At 41.7% G+C, this 18,090-nt stretch overlaps 2 long non-coding RNA genes across 2 annotated transcripts in view; one reads left to right on the top strand and one right to left on the bottom strand.

The window, feature by feature from the left end:
- Positions 1 to 17,387, top strand: part of LOC132344134 (uncharacterized) — an 80,871-nt gene extending 63,484 nt beyond the window's left edge. The window contains exon 3 of the long non-coding RNA XR_009493254.1: positions 17,196 to 17,387. This is a non-coding gene — a long non-coding RNA (uncharacterized lncRNA). The remainder of the gene's footprint in view (positions 1 to 17,195) is intronic.
- Positions 8,908 to 18,005, bottom strand: LOC112444760 (uncharacterized). The gene is made up of 3 exons (XR_003033109.2): positions 17,599 to 18,005; positions 12,871 to 12,956; positions 8,908 to 9,091 (listed from the first exon to the last, which is right to left on the bottom strand). It is a non-coding gene; the product is annotated as an uncharacterized lncRNA (long non-coding RNA).
- Between the last annotated feature and the right edge of the window lie 85 nt (positions 18,006 to 18,090).

Genomic DNA, 18,090 nt, shown 5'->3' with positions numbered 1-18,090 from the left:
CCAATTTGTTGCCAGGCTATCTGGTTAAGACAACCATTGAATAAGTGGTTAACTTATTAATAAGTGGTTAATAGCCATTGAATAACTAGAGATAGTTTCTCTCATGAGGTGGATATGTGGAATGCTCATTGATCACCCAAACTCTGCCCTACTCTAACATATAAACACAAGAGGATTTAGAAGGGATTTGCCTTGCCAGGAATTAATTAGATTACTGATTCCCAAAGTACCCTGGAACTTCCTGTGTCTTAGTGTTCATTAAACTTTATTGTGATGAGTGGTTTGATGTTCTATTTTCCACTAGAAAATAACATGGTTTTTAACAAGATAAATGCAAGTCTTTTGTTAGATATATGTATGACAGATATCTTCTCCCACTCTGTGGCCCCATCTTTTCAGTCTTAAAGTGTCCTTGAGAAACACAAGTTTTATTGACTATGCCAAAGCCTTTGACTGTGTGGATCACAATAAACTGTGGAAAATTCTTAAAGAGATGGGAATACCATCATTTTAACAGAGTCAAAATAATCAATATTTTTCCTTTGAGGTTAGTGCTTTTATGGATTATATAAGAATTCTGTGCCCACCCCAAGTTCATTAAAAAATTGCTTGTTACCTTTAATGTTTTACCCTTCACGTTTAGTTCTAAATATCCATTTTGAATTGACCTTTGTATATGGTGTGAAATAGAGTCACAGTTCCTTTTTGACATATGATAACTAATTGATCTAGCACCACTAATCGAAGACTATCATTTTCCCATTATATTGCAGTGATGCCTTAGTCATATGCGAATGTGTTTTTAGATCCTATTCTGTTCCATTGATCTGTTTGCCCATCTTTCTACCAATACCACTGTTTTTCTTTCTTTTTTTTTTTTAACATAGCACAGTTTTATTAATATAATAAATTTTGCTATCTGGAAATGCAGATTCTCAACATAAATTTTTCTTCAAAATTATCTTTTATGGAATGCATCTTTTATTATTTTAATTAAAGTATGTAAATAGTAAATACTGTGTTGAAAATGGCTTAGTTTTTCCCATCCTCTGATAATGACTTATATAGGTATAAAATTTTAAGTTGATTGTTATTTTGTTTTCCATCAGCACTTTTAAGATTTATCTCCATGGTTGTGTGGCTTCTGTTACTGTTGATTAAAGTAAGTTTTGTTGTAACTCACTTACAGGTATAGGTAATCTTTTTACTTTGGTTGCTGTTGGGATGGTCTCATTATCCTTGATGTTCTACAAGTTTTATTTCATGGGAACTTATGGCTCAGAGGGTAAAGTGTCTGCCTGCAGTGCAGGAGACCTGGGTTTGATCCCTGGGTCAGGAAGAATCCCTGGAGAAGGAAATGGCAACCCACTCCAGTACTCTTGCCTGGAGAATCCCAAGAATGGAGGAGCCTGGTGGGCTACAGCCCATGGGGTCGCAAAGAGTCAGACACGACTGAACAACTTCACTTTCACTTTCACTTATCCTTGTACTTGGCCACTAATACTTAAAAAAAAAACAAAAACTTTTAATTTTAAAAGTTTTTTATTTACAGAGTTATTGAGAAGATAATATAGTTTCCATATACCCCATATCCAGTATAATTTAATGAATAATGACTATCTTACATTGTTAGGGTTCATTTGTCCCCAGCAATAAACCAGTATTGGCATATTATTAGTATTATCTAAAATCCATACTTTATTCAGATTTTCTCAGATTTCCCCTAATATCCTTTTTTTCTCTGTTCCAGGATATCACATTACATTTAGTCAACTGTCTCCTTAGATTTCTTTTGGTTGTAACAATCTCAGATTTGTCTCATTTTTGATAACTTTGACAGTTCTGAAGATTGTCAAGTATTTTGTAGAGTGGACCTCAGAAAGGATTAATCTGATGTTTTCTTCATAATTAGCCTGGAGTAGTGTAATTTTTTGGAAGAAGATCACACAGATAAAGTGCTATTCTCATCATATCATATTGAAGGTACATACCACCAACATGACTTAATCACTGTTGATATAGTAACCTTGATTAGCTGACTTGAGGAAGTGTTTGCAGGTTTCTCCCTTGTAAGGTTACTCTTTCTTCCTTCCTCCTTTCCACACTGTTCTCTTTGGAAGGAAGCCTCTATGTGCAGCCCACCCTAAGTAATGAGTTACGTTCCACCTCCCGGGGCGAAGTATCCACCTAAAGTATTTGGAATTCTTCTGCATGTGAGATTTGTCTATTCTCCCCCATCGGTTTATTTATTCAATAATTTATTCAACTCACATGTATTTTTAAACTTTGCATTATAAATCAATCATTTATTTTGTTCTTTGAGCTGTACCAGCTTTGGCCCTTGGAAGTGGCTCTTTCAGTTGGCTCCCTGTATATCCCTTTGATATACTTCCATCAATATATTTTTGTTGCTGTTGTTTTATTATTTTCTTACTTTCTCAAACTATAAGATACTCCATGCTTATCTTGTGTCTTTCCTGCTGCAGTCTTGGAATCAGTAATTTCATTAAGGAGCCCTGGTTCCTTTTATTGGAAAATGGTAACAGAAACCAAGATCTGGGTGTTATGGGTACTCTGCAATACACTTTTGATCTTATGTTGTCTTGCTAAAATTTGTTAATATTATCTCTTCATATAATGCTTCTCCATTATTCTTTTCATTCTTTTCTAATGGGACTTATGAACAGTTTGTTGAAGAGTCTCAATCTATCCCTCATGCGAACCTCCTTTTTCCTTCTGTTTTGTCCTCTTTTTTTCTATATCTTCTTCATCTTTTTTGTCTGTGCTGTGTTCTGCTGAATTCTTCAGTAGCATTGGGTTAGCCAAAAAGTTCATTCAGGATTTTCCATAAGGTGTTATGAAAAACCCAAATGAACTTTGTGGCCAACCCAACATGTTCCCCTTTAATAACACTCTCTCTGATTATCTCTAGCCCTGGTTTTTATTTTATTGTTTTATAACTTTCACTAGCATATTTTTCATTTCTAAGACTTCTGATCAGTTATTTTTTTTCTCTCTTCCTACTGTATTTCATTCACTAATTTGCTGGTGGCTTCATTAAAGTTCTATTTCTTAAACTGTATCTATCTTTACATACTTAAGTATATGGGTCAGACAGTGGGTTAGCAATTTTTTTTTTTAAGATACACATTATATAAAATAGTAGTGAAGAGCCTTTCTCAGCCCTGGGTTTTAAGCAGAGAGCCAGTTCCTGTTCCCCATACTTAATCCTTTATATTCCCAGAAGCTGAACTTCAAAAGCCACTTCACTGTGTTGGCTGGAAACCCCAATATATTTGTTCTTATGATTTATAAAAAAATTTATACTAAATAATACAAGTTTCTAGTTTGCAATAGTAAATATAAGGTTTTATTTTAACAATATATTTAACAATATATTTATTTATTAAAGTAAATCATTTAACAAAAAGTAAAAGTAAATAATAGTGCAGAATAAAATAAAAATGACTGAAGTTTGAGTGACCTAGCACTGAGCCACACTGAGATTCCGTGACTTAAATGCTATTGGCAGAACAAAGACTACAAGCAGGATCTCCTAATGCTCCAAGCCCTTACACTGGGCATTTTTGGCACAGTAACCTATACAGATTTTCCTGTGCAGCTGATGAATGTCTGTCACTGTTTGGCAGTTGGACATAGGTTTAGGGCATCATGTGTCCAGTGATGCTGAGGTAGTGAACACAGAAGTTATTGGTTTAAGGAACATGAAAATTACAAACTTCTCAGAGGCTTGCTTGAAGGGACCCAGCCACTCACACTGACTAGCCAAGGAGAGCCATCCCACATGGTGAGGGGTCATGGTTTTAAAGGTGGGGAATCCTGGATCCCCTTCCTGGCACAACGTCTGAGTCTGAGGTTTGGGGATAAATGACTTGTCTGCTCCAGAGGTGACTCATAGCAATTTGGAAATTCTCGGCTGCAGCCTGCACTTTAAGAAAAATTATTATTATCATCTCTGACTAATAACTAGCAAACTCAAAGTGAAAAATAACTCAGTGCAGATGAAGAGAAAGTTCTTTCTCTTAATCTTCATATTGAACTACAATGTAAAATAAAGCAAAAGCAAAGAAATGTAAATAACAAATCTTAAAATATTAACTGGGTAGTTATGCCAATTAACATGTAATTTTATCTATGCCCATCACATTTTTATCTATAATAGCATCATGGGTAACTTTTATTGCTATAGACTTCTGAAAGTTAATTAAAATCACTGAGACAGAACCAACAAAAGTCCCTGCTTTAAAAAAAAATTCATTGATATTTAAATAATCAATTTTCCATTTTGAAAATTTACTCCAAATGGAAACTTTAAAATCCACGGTCTCTGTTTTTTTCTTTCCTGTCAACTGCCTTATCATGAGACTCTCATTGCTAAACATCCCCTAGTTCTCACTGAGGCAGAGTAAAAGGCAGGGTAGGGTAGAGGCCAAGTCACTGTGTCCCCCAAGTTTCTGATTTCTGGTCCCTCAGCCTCATGCCAAAGACCCCCTGTCACAAAATGGGGTTTCTCCTGACTCTCCAAACTCAGCAACTGTAGCTCCTTCTAGATTCCTATTCCAACCAGGAGCCCTGTGGAGGTGCAAGCAGAGGTAACAAACTAGAATGCACATGTTGAAGATTCCTCATGGTTCCTTTCTAACAGGGCCTCTGGATCCCAGGGGAGCTGTCTGCACAGCTGTCTGCAGATCAAAACTGATCAGCTGATGGGGGAGCAACTGTGGAGAGTCCAGGGACCAGGGCTTGGGGTGGGTGGGGAAACCCTGTCTTTTCCTTCTTAGGGGAAACCCTAGGGGCCTGGCATATCCTTTAGGGGAAGGATCTTCTAGACTGCCAGCCCTGTGCATGACGCTCAACTTTTACTTCTATCTATCCACTTTATAAGGGCTTCCCTGGTGGCTCAGCTGGTAAAGAATCTGCCTGCAATGCGGGAGGCCTGGGTTCAATCCCTGGGTTGGGAAGATCCCCTGGAGAAGGGAAAGGCTACCCACTCCAGTATTCTGGCCTGGTAAATTCCATGAACTGTATAGTCCATGGGGTTGCAAAGAGTCGGATATGACTGAGCGACTTTCACTTTCACATCCACTTTATAAAACCAAGCCAGCACAATTCAGGACCCACTTTCTCCCCTCACAGAGCCACAGAAACACTTTTTGATGAAGTATCTGTGAAGTAATTCTCAGTGTATTCCTATGGAAAAGAAAATTTAGCTGCTGCTAAATGCAACCTCCTTCATCTTTAGTAGACTGCACAAATGCGTATTTTTTTTTCCTTCCTTGATTTGGTTCAATAATCTTTGCTCAGAAAACTGAAGATGATAAATATGGCCCGGGGCCCGGTGGGCGGGGAGGGGGGATCGGGGGAAGGAGGAGGGGGAGGGTGGGGGGGGGTAAGGAAAAACAAAAAAAAAGAAAAAAAAAAAGAGAGATAAATATGTACAGAATTTCTGTTTATAGGTCTACAACTACAGTAGCCAAAAATTTTATTCATCTTGAGTAAGTCCCCAGGACCCACTAATTCTACCAATTGACTGCTAGAGCAAATGTTTGGACTATGTTTCCTTTGTTTTTTATTGAATATCAATCAAATGATTGATCTGTCAGTGTTTATTAGTCATTCCTCACAGCCACAACACAGTGCTAGGTGTAGGGTAGAAAGGTGTACCAAGCTATGAAGGACAGGGTCAAGTCTGGAAAATGAGTGATTTTCAAGTGTTCTGCCTCATCTGATCCCCAGTACCACACCCATGACTGTCCTTCCTCTTCTTGGGACTGCAGAGCAACATTTTTCAGCATTTACAACACTTGTTTGATAATACCTATCATGACCACCTTGCAACCTTTTTCTTTGTGCACTTGCCTTACCTCTTTTCTTGGAGGTTTCAAGAGATAGGAAACCATCTAATTCATATGCCATTCTCTGTAACCTCTGGTACAGGGTGGAGCACACATTAGGTCTCAAAAATATTTACTGGATTATTTTGCCAGCACTACCCCCCAATTCTTTTTTTTTCTCCTTCTCTTCGCCCCTCCCCCGCCATTTCTTTTTTTTTACTTTAAGATTTTTTGATGTGGATTTTTTTTTAAGTCTTTGTTGAATTTGTTACAGTGTTTCTTCTGCTGTATGTTTTGGCCCCAAGGCATGTGGGAGTTTTAGCTCCCTGACCAGGGATGAAACCAGCACCCCCTACACTGGGCTACAAAGTCTTAACCATTGGACCTTCACGGAAGTCTCTGGCCCCCCGATTCTAACAGATGACATTTGTAAAACTGTCTGGTATTGTTCATTTTTAACATTTCTGATTCTTTTGGAACATGGTGATTAAAAAATGTGACTTCTGCAAATTTATTTTTAAAAATTTGTGATGTGTTTAAATAACTAGGTCCCAATTAGGCCAACCTATTCTTGATTGACTTATTCTTGATTTTAAAGAAAAGTATGTAAACTGTAGTTTCATTTCTATAGCCCAAATTAAAATACGTTATTGAAATGAAAGTAATCCGACAAGAGTGCCATTAGTGAATTCAAAGCCAAATGTTGATAATAATGGTATTTACTTATTGAAATTTAGCAGTATTCATTCAAAAACAACACGCAGCCCTAAGTACCTTAGACTAAAGAACACAAGTAGCTTTAAGTTTCTGGACTCTGGGTAGAAAATAATTTCTTTTCCTCTTATTAACTGTCTCCTTTTCATTTTATTATATATCATTTTAACAGGACAGCCATTTGAAAGAGTTTGTGGAATCCTAAGATCATACCTGAAGACTGCAAAAAGATAAATCACCATTATTTACAAAAGTTAAAAAAAGATCCCAGTAGTTGCAACTCAGTTAAGCCTACTTCTAAGCATATCTCATGTATATATCTGAAAAATGATTTGTTCCATCCATTTGCAATTGCCTTGGCATGAGCAAGGCAATAAGATTCAATCAAAAAGATTTTATAGAGGAAAATCCCTGGCAGTCCAGTGGTTAGGACTGTTAGGACTCTGAGCTTTCAGTGCTGGGTGCATGGGTTCCATCCCTGGTTGGGAAACTAAGAGTCCACAAGTCAAGTAGCATAACCAGAAAAACAAACAAGAAAACAGGTCTCATGGAAAACAATTCCCGTCAGAATTATCTGACCTTTTCCTAGGAAGAGCAGAGCCTGATTTTTTTCTCTGTAGAAAGAGGGAGGCCTCTTTTATGGGCCTAATCTGCTTTGCTCTGTCATGATTTGAGATGCTGCATTACCTAGAAAAGCACAGTCCAGTATGGAGTGACGTTGAGGCTGTAGCCCTCGGGCTCCCCATAAAGCCAAAGCTGCATGGGGCCTTAGACGTCACATAAGCTAATACTCTCTTTTTACAAAAGAGGCAACTGTCACTCAGGGAGGGGAAAGGGACTGTTCTAGGCAGTGGATCCCAAACCCTACTGCTCGTTGCTTATTCATGCATTCATTCCGCAAGTGCTTATTTCACATTCCTCTATGCTAGCAGTGTTCTTGGTTCTGGGCACACTGCTGCTACAGCTGAGTCACTTCAGTCCTGTCTGACTCTGTGTGACCCCATAGACGGCAGCCCACCAGGCTCCCCCGTCCCTGGGATTCTCCACGCACACAGTGATGGTCAAAAAATGTGTGGTCCTTACCCTCATGTGTGTTCAGCACCAAGAACAGTGCACAGTAATGGACAGGATGACTGGGGAAGGGTGGAGAAGGCCAGGAAGGGAAGGCTTGTGCTGAGATCTGAATAAGATGCCTTTTGGGCACTTTAACAGAATACCATAAACTGTGTAGTTGATAAACAACAGAAATTTTTTTCTCACAGTACTAGAGGCTAGGAAGTGTGTGATCAAGGTGCCTACACATTCAGTCTCTGGTGAAAGCCCACTTTCTTTTATTAATATTATTAATTTTTACTGGAATATAGTTGCTTTACAACGTTGTGTTAGTTTCTGCTGTACAGCGAAATGAGTCAGTTACATGTATATATATATCCACTGTTTTTTAGATTTCCTGCCCATTTACGTCCCCACAGATCATTGAGCAGGGTTCCCTGTGGTAACCTGTAGGTCCTTATTATTTATCTATTTTATGCATAGTAGTGTGTATATGTCAGTTCCAATCTCCCAATTTGTCCCTCCCCAAAAGCCCACTTTCTGACTTACAGATGGTGTATCTTTTCAGTGTCCTGACAAGGTGGAAGTGGGGCAAGGGAGCTCTCTGGGGTTTCTTTTATAAGAGCACTAATTCCATTCATGAGGACTCTGCCTTCATGACCTAAGCCCCACTCAAAGCCCTCGCCTCTTAATACCATCACTTTGAGTATTGAGTTTCAACATCTGAATTTGGATGGAGGGGGCACAAAAATTTAGTTTATAGCAGAAGAACTAGATGTGGGGTGATCAAAGCGTCAGGGCAGGAACCATTCTGGATCAAGGGAGGAGCACACAGGTTTTTGAGATGGGAAGGAGCCTAAGCTGCTGAAGAGGGGACTGAATTTAGTGAGCCTGGGGAAAGAGGAAAGAGCTGTGATTAAAGGGGAGGTCAAGGCCAAGTCATGCAAGGGCATATGGTGGGTGGTAAGGAGTAGGGATTTTTACAAATTGTAACAGGCAATCGGAGAAGGCAATGGCACCCCACTCCAGTACTCTTGCCTGGAAAATCCCGTGGATGGAGGAGCCTGGTAGGCTGCAGTCCATGGGGTCCCTAGGGGTCGGACACGACTGATCGACTTCACTTTCACTTTTCACTTTCACGCATTGGAGAAGGAAATGGCAACCCACTCCAGTGTTCTTGCCTGGAGAATCCCAGGGACGGAGGAGCCTGGTGGGCTGCCGTCTCTAGGGTCGCACAGAGTCACACACGACTGAAGTGACTTAGCATAACTTAGCATAACAGGCAATCAGATTCTTATCAAATTTAGCTTTTTGAAAGGGCATTTTCTTTGTTGTTGTTATTGTTTTAGTACAGATTCTTGGAACTAGGATTCTGATGAGCCAGATCCAAAGATGGACCAGCAGAGTTACTGGCCAGTTTCTGGGTCTTCACGTCAGCTCCTTCCAAATGTATTGACTCCCTTGCAACCCTTCAGGGCAAGGAACAAGAGGGGAAAGCAGTGTCAGGCATTGGACAAACAAGTTGAAATGGGCCAAATTTTAGCCACAAACATAAAAGATTTTACCTAAAAATACTATTGCAATCATCTCTAAGCAGACTGTGACACAGGTTAGCTAAGTTTGGGGGAAAAAACAAAAACAAAAAAAAACCCATCAAAGCCTTCTTTTGATGAAGCTGGTAAATTTGTCTCCTCCCCTGGTCAGGCTGGTCACCCCAGTAAGACATACCCAAGCACACTTAGCCATCCCACAGAGATGAGAATCTCTTCTGATTGCACCACAGGCTGATAATCCGGAGAGTGGTAATCAGTGAGTCAGTTGCCAATCTCACAGAAATGAGACAGATGAGGACTACAGGGGCTGGACCCAAAACTGCCTTCCGTGACCTGGAAGCCTAGGATCTGGTTGTTGATGTTGAACTTCATGCTACCAGTCTTCACCCACTGGGGATAAAATGGCATGGAGGAACAGAACAGGGTCAGTACACACCTGGGGAACAGAGATATGACCTAAATGTTACCTGGCCACCAGCCATAAAAGTGTCTCCGGGATTTCACAAGTGTTCACATGCCTGGGCCTACCCAACCAGGAGTTGAGGCTTGCAGTAGACAGAGCTCCCAACATCAGCACCAGGAGACTTGGCTAGGAATGCTGGCTCTGCTTCCTTGTTACCTGTGTGACCTTAGGTAAGTCGTTGAGCCTCTCTGGGTCTCACTTGGCTTCTGTGGACAATCCAGAAGAGAATGTGGCCTTGCCAACATCATGGGGTTGTATTTCAAGGCCTAAAGGAAGTACCATTTATGAAAAGGGCTTGGAAAGGGTAGAGTACCAAATAAAATGTCTTGTTAGGCTTTATGATCACTGGGAAGTTTGAGGAATTAGGAAGTTTATCGGAGTTGAGGTGGATGGTGAAAGGGTCAAAAGGCAACAATTCTAAGGATAGGCTATAGAAATGGAGATTTTTCCATGGGAAACAGAAAAGGTTGAGAGCTATAGTTCAGCCTGTGACAGGTTCTGCTCAGACTATCATGACTAATTTCTTTCATGCCTCCAGAGGAGAAAATAAAATAAATTACATAATCAAAAGGGGGTGTTTTCTATCTCTGAAAAATGTCTTTCAAGGATATTAAACACCGGAATGTGTTACTGAAGCACGTTTGGTATTCTTTCTCTAGTGACCTTAGGAGAGATTTGTACCTGGGTATGGGTGGCCTAAGCATATTTCTGGCTGAAGACAGGGAAGAAACTACAGAGGTTTCCTTTCCTTTTTTTTTTTTTTAGTTCATGGAATTAAATTCATAGGAATTTTCAGGCTGTAAGCTACATAAAGACAGGGAATTCTGTTCACTGAAACATCCCAAGCACCTAGCATAGTACCTGGTATATACAAAGTACTTAATATTAAATATTCACTGAATGGATTAACAAAACACCATGAACTTGTCCCGATATTTGAAAGCAACACAGGTCCATCCCTATACATTCGTTTGCTCTCTGCTTCACCTGTCTAAACCAGCCCCAGCCACAGAACATTGTGGGCTGGCTTTGTACATTCAGAGCAGTGGCTTTCAACCCCAGAGATTTTGCACAGAGTGGATGAAGTCAAGCCCACTCTGGCTCAACTGGAACCACCCAGCTTTTACCTAGGATATCTACATATTGGGATTCCAGATACTGTTTTTCATTTCAGGGGTAACATTCCATCCAAGTTACTATTATAGGAGAGAGTTTTTGATGGCAAGCCCGAAATGCAGGAAAAGCAAGGAAATAGGCCTCCTTTTAAAGCGGCTTCCATTCCCAAGATTTCTGAGTAACAGATGAAGGGACTAAAGTGGTCAACCTGGTCATGTCTTTGGTGTTGTTTGTTTCGTAAAAGCCAAACAGAGAGAAGAAAGAATCTAAATTGTTTTCATTTTCCTCTTTTTGAAGTTTCCACGGGCTGTTGATTAAATAATCATATTTTTTAAAAAGCAATCTTTCAAATTTGAAAAGGCTGGGAGTTGCCAGATCCCTGGGGAGGCTCTGATTGTATGCTTACAAGGCCATTGATTGGAATTGTTCCGCTACCCAGTGGTGAATGCATTGTGACCACAATATTCTCTCAGGTACAACAGCTTTTGAGCAGAAACATGCTTTCTAGTTAATTATTAGGATCCAGGAAGGAGTGTGACCCCGTGTCTAGGCCTATTATTAGCAGGAGAAGTAGAAGCAGAACTGCCAAGCAAGGACTTTTTCCAAAGGCCCCAGTATGCCAGTAGACTCCTTCTCCAACCCCATCTCCAGATGAAAAGAACACGGGTCTGGACCACCCTTCAATGTGAGGAGGGATAAAGAGACCTCTTTGAAGGGCTTTAGGACTAGTCAGCAAGCAAACAGGTTAGAAATTCAGTTCAATACCTGGAATCACAAACATCACCTTCTATTACATCCTGATCTATATTCATCTCTGACAACTGAAGCTCCAGCATCCCAAACTATCACCCAGGGAGGCAACAATTAGATGTGAAGTGAATGTTCCACTTTTGAGAACACATCTTTAGTCCTTTTCCTTTGATTGACCACAATTCTCTGGCTGAGGGCAGTTGAGGAAGACAAGCCCAGTCCCAGTGTTAAGAAGTGCAGAGAAGTTAAGTGGCTTGCCTAGTTCATGGGCTAAGGTATGTACTAGCAGTCCAAGTGTTGGAGATTGCTTGGGGTCACGTCTTAGCACTTTTGCTTAATTAGCTCTGTGGTGTGGGCTTTGGTGACTGAGTTTCCTCATTTGCAAAGTGAAGAGAGTAATGATATCTGCTTCCTGGGGTGGTTAGTAGACTAATAGATAAGGGAACATAGTCAGCAGAGTGCTGAGTACCCTTAAAAGTGAAAAGTGAGAGTGTTAGTCACCCAGTCATATCTGACTCTTTACCACCCAGAGGATGGTACCACCCAGAGGATCCTCTGTCCAAGGGATTTCCCAGGAAAGAATACTGGAGTGGGTAGCCATTCCCTTCTCCAGGGAATCTTCCCGATTCAGGGATCAAACTCGTGTCTCCTGCATTGTGGACAGATTCTTTACCATCTGAGTGACCAAATGCTCAATAAATATTAAGCATTATTATTATTACTATTGAGAATATTATTATTTTGGAGAGACATCATTGAGCCCACCCTAGTCTGGTGCTTTTCCCACTAACAGGGCTGCACTCAGCACAGCTGCTGGCATTCCCCTTTAACCAATGCTTTCCCTCCACCCCACCACTTTTCTCACTCAAAACAGTGAGAACGTAAACTCTTTTTAAACATTGTGGACTTTTTGACTGTTATTTAAAATTCTGGGCAGGAATGAGGGGACCTGATGGTTCTACATCTTTGTGGCACATAGTTAAGACATATCATCAGATATGGGGAAAGGCTGCCACCAGAGGCTTGAGCGGTAGAGTGGAGCACACTCAGCTGGTCTCTCCCAGCATCAACCACCAACCATCAGTCAGTTGGCAAGGGCAGAACTGGTAAGGGAGTCTTGGGGTTCCTTGCCCTTAGTCCTTTCCATTCACCAGTGACTTGTGTCACTTTGCATTGGTGACCAGTTGTATGAGGAAGCGAGGAGTCAGGAAGGAGGGCCGGATGCCTTGAACAGGGCTCAGGGTAGATGTCTCTGAAGTGGTTCTCACTGCTGGCTGGCTGCCACCACATCAGTGGCACCCCCTAAGCTTACATTAGAGCGTGGTGCTCAGAACTGGATGATTTAAATCTCCAACAAAGAGCATACCTGAGGACAAACCCTTCAGAGGATGTTTTCTGAGGTCCATATCTTTATTCTGCAATCCAACATCTTCTGGGGAAAACATCTGTGGACTGGGTAGAAATAGTTACTTAGGAGTTCTCGGATAAGACAGCATATGAAAATCTCAGAAGGCCAGGTTTCATTCCCTTTCCCTGCTGGGAAGGTGTACTTTGGGTTTCTCTCCAGAACTCTGCTTACTGGAGCACAGACAGGGAGAACACCATTCAAGGTCCCTGCCTTCAGGGAATTTACAAAGGATTTGAAAAAGTAACAGCATTGAAAATAACTGAGACAACAGCACCAGGCAGGTCCCATACACAGGTGACAGCAAGGCTAAGAATGTCTCTTTTCGAGCCCTATCTCCAGATTTTGGAGGTCATTCACTAATCCACTCTTCCAAAAACTAAAATTTCTATTCCACATTTCCAAACTTCCTTGAAAAAGCAACGCTATTACTGTTATGTATTTTGATATTTCTGGGAGAAAAAGGGGGGGTGTTGTGTCAATTCAATTTTCGGAATGTGGAACTTGGCTTTCCAAGTTTAGATGACGTTTTCCAGAAGGGTAGAGGTTGTTATGAGTTCCATGCAAATCTGTGCTGCTTTCTGGATTAGCTTTTCTCATCATTATTTTTGAAAGTGGAAACTCAGAATTTAAGAATAAATATTACCAACACCTCACATATCAATATTTGTAGTGTAGCTACTCTTATGCTTTATCAGCTTTATCTTAGTCATCTGTAGGCTGCTCTGTACCACATGATGTATCAATACTTGAAAGATGTGGGCTCTGGCAATGGAGAGAACAGAGTTCATATTCTGGCTCTGCCACCTCCTTACTTGGTGAATTTGGGTATCTCCTCTGAGCCTTAGTTCCCTGATCTGTAAAACAGGAATAAATAGCCTTAATTTTCAAGGTGGTTGTGAGGAAGAAAGCAGTGAACTGAGAAAAACACTGCACCGTGTCTGTTTGCCAAATGGGTGTTCCATAATAGTGATAATTTAATAGCTAACAGTATGTGCTGTGCTTCGTATATATCACTGTATTTAATCCTTAGTACACTCATGAGGTGGCACCAATGACAAAGAACTCACCTGCCAATGCAGGGGACATAAGAGACATGGGTTCGCTCCTGGGGTTGGGAAGATCCCCTGGAGGAGGGCAAGGCAACCCACTCCAGGATTCTTGCCTGGAGAATCCCCATGGACAGAGGAACCTGGGGGGGCTATAGTCCATAGGGTCTCACAGAGTCAGACATGACTGAAGTGACTTAGCACATAGCACGCACACACGCCCATGATATATAGAGATATTTTATATATGTATATATACATATATACGTGATCATTTTGTCCACTTTATAGTTGAGGAAACTGAGGCACAGAGAAATTATATAACTTAGTTAAGAACAAACAGCCAGGTACTGTCAGAGTTAGACTTTGAGCCCATGATCTATGATCTGAACCCAGACCAGATGGGTCTCCAGAGCTCGTAATATCAAGATTATTCAGTTGAAATATGAAATGTTTGGGGCCTTATCTCTCTTTTTTTCCTTTTAGGAATTAATAAATTTATTTGGTTGCTTCAGGTCTTTACTGCAGCATGTAGAATCTTTAATTGCAGCCTGCGAACTCTTAGCGGCAGCATGTGAGACCTAGTTCCCTGGCCAGATCAAATCTTGGCTCCCTGCGTTGGGAGCAGTGCAGAGTCTTAGCCACTGGACCACCAGGGAAGCCCTTCTTTTTTATTTAAATACTGGAAAATTGCTCTGACAACTAGATGCACTGATTTGCCCCGTCCTTTTCTCAGTGCAGAAAGAAAGCTTCCATAGTACATCTGGCATCATTTGGAAAAACAAAAATTGCTTCCTGTAACCTGGTAATGTAAGCAGACTAGTTATATGTGCTTAAAAAATCCAGGAATTTCCCTTCCAAGGGTTTTAGAAGGGTTTTAGAAGCTGTGAGTCAGAAATTATAGATGAAGATTAAATATAAATTTCTCTTTAAAAATTCCAGGAATTTCCTATAGTGAACTTCATTTTTTGTACAATTAGATATATAAGCTGAAAGATTTTAAACTTAAAGGCATAAAAAAGTGTGACTTGGGATGGAAATTTTGCTTCGAGCCTTAATGACCAGATTGACAGACTATCACTTATTAACCTGGACCCTAGGTTGATATCCAGCTTGTCATAATGGTGATAAATAATGCACTGATTTACCTTTTATTCTTTGCCAGCAATGGTAAAGTGATCTGTAGATTTGACATGATGTGTTTCTACTAGAAAGACTGCACTTCTCCACTCTATTCATTTTAAATGGGACAAAATTCACATTGTCTGTCATTTCAGTATGGAGAAATAGACAACTAAGGAACGTTATTTCATTAAGACTGTCACTGAAACAGAATGCTGATGCCAATAAGAATTTCTGTATATGTTCTCTCTTCTTGATGAAATCTTGTTGGCATGCTTCAGAAGCTGAGTGGTAAAAAAAAAAAAAAAAAAAAAAAAAAACAAACCTCAAAGGTAAAAAGTATAATGCCATTGTCATTATCCGGAAAAGATAATGGCAGAGGAAAAGGAGAGTCATAGAAGTTAAAGTCTTTTGAAGGGTGGGAGAAGGGTAGGGACTTTCAAGGAGCCTGGCTGGATTGGCCACCCTCCGTTCCAGTGCACTAGGCAAGGAAGGCAGCCTGGAGGTTTCCACCCACGTTGAACTTTCTTTATTCCACAAATGCACTTTGCTTCCCTGCACGTCTGGGTCTTTTTCATACTGACTCTTTCTCCCTGAAATACTCTATCCACGGACCTTCCCCTAAGCCTCACACATTCTTCAGATCTCTGCTTAGAGAAGCCGACCTAGATTGAATCGGATCCTTTGTCCTTTTTTCTTCACTGGGGTCAAACATTGTCATTGTTTACAATTGTATATCTGTGTGATTGACTGCAAGCTCCAAGGGGCTGGGAACTAGGCTTAGTTTTAGGGATCTGTAGCCTTTGGCATAGCGCCTGACACACAGAAGATGCTAGAGAAATACCTGTTGACTTAACGACATGCGTGCGTGCTAAATTGCTTCAGTCTAAAGTTCACCTTAAAGGAACCTCTGCTTAGGCCAGTGCTGTTGCTACTACAAAACAGGATCATAGGGGTCTTACTTCCCCATCCAGATTGTTTGTACCGATGACACATGAATTTGGCTACACGTTGGACTGGTGTGAAGCAAAGATTCTCTCAGGCTTCACAACAACTTTGGCATAATCTCGGTTTGGCTTACAGTCCCTGAGATTACCAGATTCATAGTGAGATGCTGAATGCAGGAAGGCACTTAGCAGTTTTCTCAGCACAGAGGGGCACCTTTAAGAAAGGCTTGGCTGGATGGCAGAGTTGGCAATTAGTCTGTTCATCCCTGAGGTTCACAGAGCTATGGTTTTTGAGTTCAGGATTCACACCCTTGTGTGTGTCCATAATTAAAGGCAATTCTGTTTCACTCCAGTGTCAGTGTTAGAATGGAAGTGAGTGAAAATGACATGACAATAGGGATAGCCTATAAAAATGTTTACAAATATTTCTTAATAAATCAAAATACAAATGTTAACAAGTTATTTGTGACATGCTTCATGGCTGATTGAGTGATTCTCAAGTCCACACTGTGGAAAAAAGCTGAAAACCACTCAGTGCGTAGACCTCGAGGGCCAGCCAGGACCCTGTGTGCCTCCCTTCCTCCTCACCCCCATCACAGGGCAGGCCTAAGGGGCGCCTCTGCTTCCTTCCTCTTGTACTCCCTGGGTCTGGAATCAGGACAAAGCAAATCAGAACCTGGCATCAATTTGCTACTCTTTATAATAACACTGATCCATCTTGGAGCATTCCATTTACTTGAGCTTTTTGACAATTTTAAAGAAAAGAATTTATTTGTTCAGCTTTTGATCAGAATAAACGCAACTGCTTAAAAGTAGAGACCACAGTACATCTCTGTATTCAACTGACACCTTCCCCCTTATTCCTTTCCTAGGCACAATATCTTACTCTGTAAACACCTTTAGGATTTTGTCTCTACCTTTCTTTTTTCCCCCCCTCTCTCTCACTTCTTCTTCACTCCAGGAAGGATACTGTGGGATTGGCTTCTCTTATTACAGGGCCTATTAGTATGCTAGCTTTGTGGGAACCTGGTCACTTCATTCATAACACGGCCTAGGAAAGCCCAAGAACTCAAATTCTTCCTTCAATCTGGGGAGAGGGGTATGTCCATGACAGTACCTTGTCCCATGTTCTTGAAATCCCTGACTTCAGCTTTCCTCTTTTCCTCAGAAATGCCAAAGGAAGAAGATGAAGCTGTCGAAAGTGACCTGTTTCTTTCCTGATGGGCTGAACCAGGCTCCCAGTCCTCGAAGAGCCGTTCTCTTTCTGGAACTGGGTTTTCCCATATGAATAATGTAGCATCCAGAGCATTGTACTTAGAGTCGGAAGACCCGGTTGCAAGTTTGGACACCACAACTTATCAGCTGCGCTACCTAGGCAAGTTACTTCAGCTTTCCGAATTTATTACCCATCCTCAGGATGGCTGCCTTGAGATGAGTATGCCTGGACTTTATTCCATTATTACTCTTAAAAGGTGGTGAGGGAGGCAGAGGGAGAGAGAGGAAGAGAAGGACAGAGGAAGAGAAGGACAGAGGGAGAGAGGGAGAGAGAGCGAGAGAGAGAATCTACTGACCCGTTTCCAGCGGAGGTTCAGGGAAGGCCTCCCAGGACTGGCCCCAGGCACCTTTCCCCGGAGCCTGCAAAGCCTCTTTGCCGCTGTTGTTTGCCCCTGCCCCCAACCAACCCCTGGCGCAAGGCTGGCTTGACGTGGCGCAGCTCATAAGGAGGTGTGAGTTGTTGGAAAACTGCGAATAATTCCAGTGTCGGTCACTCCCATTTACTCTAACGAGCTTCTCTGACGGGCCGGGCAAGCCCGCCTCTCCTCGCTGGGGTCCCATCCCCCATCTGACCCCCACTCAGCCTCCTCCTTTGGGAAGGGTAGCCGCTGAAGACTGCGCGGCTCACCCCTTCCCGAGCAGCCCCCGGCCTGCGTCCTGCCCTCTGCGCCCAGTTCGCCCGGCACTCGCACTCGGACGTCCAGGAGCTCCCCCTCGGGGCGGCGCGCGGTGGCCGCCCGCGGGGTTGGCAGCGGCGCCCACCGCGGGGCGGCCCCGGTGACTCGCCC

This window comes from Bos taurus, chromosome 28, assembly GCF_002263795.3.
Source record: "Bos taurus isolate L1 Dominette 01449 registration number 42190680 breed Hereford chromosome 28, ARS-UCD2.0, whole genome shotgun sequence".
NCBI classification, from domain to species: domain Eukaryota; kingdom Metazoa; phylum Chordata; class Mammalia; order Artiodactyla; family Bovidae; genus Bos; species Bos taurus.
Note: the sequence above shows the minus strand (reverse complement) of the source record. Positions and strands in the feature narration are given on the sequence as shown.